Raw genomic sequence first — 4280 nt, 5'->3', positions numbered from 1 at the left:
TTTGACTTCTTATAGAGTATATTTGGTATTATACTTTGATCTGTAAAGAGATAAGAAGTTGTGGAGCACTTCTGTTAGAAAAAACACAACTACTGGCCAATGAATGTCTGTCAAGAAGTAAACAGATGTAATATCTCCAACTGTTAGATCACAGATTGCATTTGTTGCACTAATTGTAGTCAGGGGTGAGCAAATCCACTAGCTCGAGCTCATGGACAGTTTTTACTGCTGGGCAAGTAATTTTGGTGCCTAGTAGCCCGACAGGCAAGCTATAGTTGGGAGAGTAGCAAAGTCACTTGGCATCAAACGACACAGAGAACCATATTGCCTATAAGCAAAGCGAACACAGAGAGGGTTTTTGAGCCTATCTGAAAGAAAATTCTAAACCTAGGTTCAAAATTAAAGAATATATGCAATTTGGGATGAAGAAAACGTAGTTCTAAGAAATTACAGCTTAACTTTACTCCCTAGAGACAAAATTATGCATGAAAGCATCAAGCATTAGTTACGTAAAAATTCAACCAATGTGGTCTAGTACACGTATGCAGTGTGAGTAAGCCTTTGCAGCATATGGAAACAGACCTTTCAAAGATCAAAATAAAAACATTATGGCAGTAAAATTCATTGAAGTCATCAGTGAAATTCTTTGAATAAAAAGATAATTAATTTGGTTCACGCTGTGAGTGATGAACCACTCGTGTCAAGAGAGAAAATGAATGTCCATTGTGAGTTTTGAGTTACCTGGACTGGCATTGCATCTGTAATGGCAGATATGACCTCAAAACGACTCAATCAGGGAAGAGGGGTTGAGGACTAAAAATACTGAAAAGAAGTTTTGGCTTTACTTTCAGTTCCGTCACTATAACTTCCACTTCTACATTATTTTCTCATCCTTTATTGTTTTCTTTCATCAATAAGATAATGTTACAAAAGGTAATAAGTTTCTAAACCTTCCTGATATTCACACACCCCTTACCACAAATAGTTTCTTCAACATAGGCTTCGGAATCTGATTTTCATGCAACACATAGAGGCTCAACTGCCATCGGATATCGCGATCAACACCACTTGGAAACATGTGCATGCAATGCTATTTAGTATGTTTTTTGTTTTAATTTCATTTATTCCTGCAATTATTCCATGGGTATCAAGGAACAGAATGCTTCAAAAGCATAGGGTCATTGAGGTCAGAGATATTCAAACATGGAGGCAGGAAGGGGTCATAAAAGGTCATATCATGTAGACACTCAAGAACGGTCATGCAGTACACAAAAAAGCGCTGATTGGCATCTTGCTACATTTTTTGGTTCACAAGTTTAGCTAATTCAGGCAAAATTTGTCATACCAAACGCAATTTTTTCCTCACATTTTGCAGTTTGAGAGCAGGCAGTGAAATCATGAACTTCACAAAATTTAATAAGTCACTGGCGGGCTGGTGGAAACTGAGACTGGGCTTGTAAATTTTTTTGGCTACTGGCCTTGGGGGCTAATGACTCAAAAAATGATTTGCTCATCCCTGGTAGTACAACATGCCTGTCTCACCAAAAGTGTAACAGCAAGGCAACGGCTTGTTTAGAGCGCCCCCTAGTGGTAAAGCTATGAAAGGAGTACACACAGGTAGTGTAAATGTCTCGAAATGTATTGTGGTACAATTCAGACTCATTCTAGAGCAAGAAAAGCGGTAGAAATTTTTTATGCACTAAAAATGTTATGTTTTAGCCACTATGAGAAACCATTAATTGATCCACTCACTAAAATTTGGAAAAAGCGTACATCAGTTAAAAACGTGGAGACATGTCTGAGTACTAGTACTTCATGAATGGATTGGTTTTATTTAACACATCAAAATACACATTGTCAAGTAAGTAAGTAAACCATGGTAAGTAACCAGTATTAATTCTAAAAAGGCAGTAACTCTCTCTTTCAAGGTTTTCTCTGATTCAGAAAGGGTTCTCTCATGATCAATAGAGAATCAGGTAAATATGGCTGGTATCTGTCAAGTGGGTAACTTGCAAAATTAAGAGATTGCACTTTAATTAATCTTAAAACTTATTGACAAGGCCTTTCCACACCAATACAATTGCCAAATTAACTTTCTAGAAGCAATCCGAAGTTTTCTGCGGCAATTGGTTAGCTGGTGATTGGGGAGTGGAGCAAACAATAATACATAAATGAAATGAAATCTAATCAATCTTGTTATATTGCTTTTGGTATGGTGTTATGTCTGGAGTGATCTACCGTTACACAAGCCAAATGAAACAGCTGATCAAGAAAATTGCAGTGACCAGATTTCTACAGCAGGTAACGATTTGATTTAGTTTGAAATGGCATGATTTTCACAATAATTCACATCCTGTTGATTTGGGAGATTACATGTACGAGGAAATAGTCTTGCAGAATTCCTTGATAAAACAAATTCATCATCAATTTATCATCTCTCAACTACTTGAATCTTTTGAAAGCATTCAAGAAAAGGGAGACCGTTCCTGATTTGACATTGACTGAAAATTATTTTTACACTGATAACAGCATTCCATTTTTAATTTTTAACTATGGTTAGGATGTCTTTTTAGCTAAAGTTAAAACCTGCTTATTGAAATGAAAATCCAAAAACAGACAGCTAATTCAAAGTGTTTACAGTATTCTGGCACTTGTTTGATAAACCTGTGATTTGTCCCAAGGTGTGTAGTGTCTGTGCATCTACTTAATCAAGGAAGACAGTGGCAACTTCCTGTTTTTATAAAAGCTCAATTTTACAGGTGATAATGGGTTTACTATACCAAGAGGATGCTTTGTTAAATAGTCTCTGATCTTTTTTTTACCTCAATTCTCTAATTAAAAAGTAAGACAATGGATCTTTACAGGAGCATCTTTCAAGGTTTTTTCCCACTTTGGTTTTTCCTCAGGTACACTGTGTGGCATTTTGAAACATGCAGAAATGGTGGGAACATCAAATCTGCACCCGAGCTAGCATACCTGACAATGATGACTGCCAGCAATACTTGCCAATGATCTGGCTGCTAGCTGCAAACCTTTAGGCTGCGTTCACAAAAAACGGTTGGGGGGGGGGGGGGGGGCTGGAGGAATTCAGGGGGGGGATTCGAAAATTTTTGGGGTAGTGGAGAGGGGATTTGAAAATTTTGCTCTACCTGTAGGGGGGGGACTTGAAAATTTTTGGGTCCCTTTTGAGTTTTACATTTTCCAATTCCAAGTTTGTGTAGGTAATTCAATGAAAAATGAATACCATCTTTTATGTCATCAAAATGTTGTAATGTTAGTAATAATTTAACAAAATCTAGAACCATTTTGTCACATTTCATGACTTTTATCTCAAAAAAATCTAAACGTGTGATTTGCCGTAAAAAACAAACGAGCCTCGTAACAGTGCAGAAGCTGCAACTGTTAACCCTTTTCCTGCCGAGCGCCCCTGTCCGTTATCCTGCCAAGTCGGTCAAACCGGCCCCTTTTCCGTGTCTACAGAAGATAGGCTCTCCTGCACGCTTTCCTGCCAGGCATTTGGCGGGAAAATACCGCATTTTCGGGGTACGATTACCGACCATACATACGTGTTAGACTTCAAAAATTTTTGCATGCCCGTATAGAGGGGCAACCGCTGATGAGGTTGTGTCCAGAAAATGACGAGGTCACGGGCGTTGTTTGCCCCGGGGGACGTGCACTTTTATGCCCTTTTCTAGCTTACTTTCGCGGAAGTAAAGCTCGTTCGCCGGCACGCACGGCCACACCGGGGAAACGTCACCTCTCTCGTGGGTTAGTAGAAGACCCAGGGGTTAGTGCTATGGGTGCGGCAGCACCCTCAAACCTGTCCTGTTTCCCCTGGGTTGTGTCACTTGGCCACGTACTTTGAACGACTTGGAAGAGTCGCACAGTGCAGTCGGCTTTGACGTAGTGTCAACGACATAGTTCCGCCATTGAAGGAAGGCGTGTACGTAGTTTGGCCAGTTCAGTGAACACTTAGCTCGTTAGTGTTACCGTTTCCTAACAGGTTAGTTGTGCAGTTGTTACTAAGGTGCAGTTTTGTACCACCTTAGCTCTGGACAGTGCAACTGCTCTATGCACTAACCCCAACGACAGATGGTTGGTACAACGTCTACGTCGCACGAGCACAGCCTCCGTTGGGCTGTGCCCCTCCCATGTGATACAACGCACGTTCATCCATTACTATAGCGTCCTTAGCGATCTGCCAAAAACGAAAGTGGGGGTAAAAACAAAACAAACGAAAATATGCGATCATAGATAGTATTTTATTCGGGAATAATTTA

Source organism: Ptychodera flava, chromosome 13 (genome assembly GCF_041260155.1).
Source record: "Ptychodera flava strain L36383 chromosome 13, AS_Pfla_20210202, whole genome shotgun sequence".
Classification (NCBI taxonomy): domain Eukaryota; kingdom Metazoa; phylum Hemichordata; class Enteropneusta; family Ptychoderidae; genus Ptychodera; species Ptychodera flava.
Note: the sequence above shows the minus strand (reverse complement) of the source record.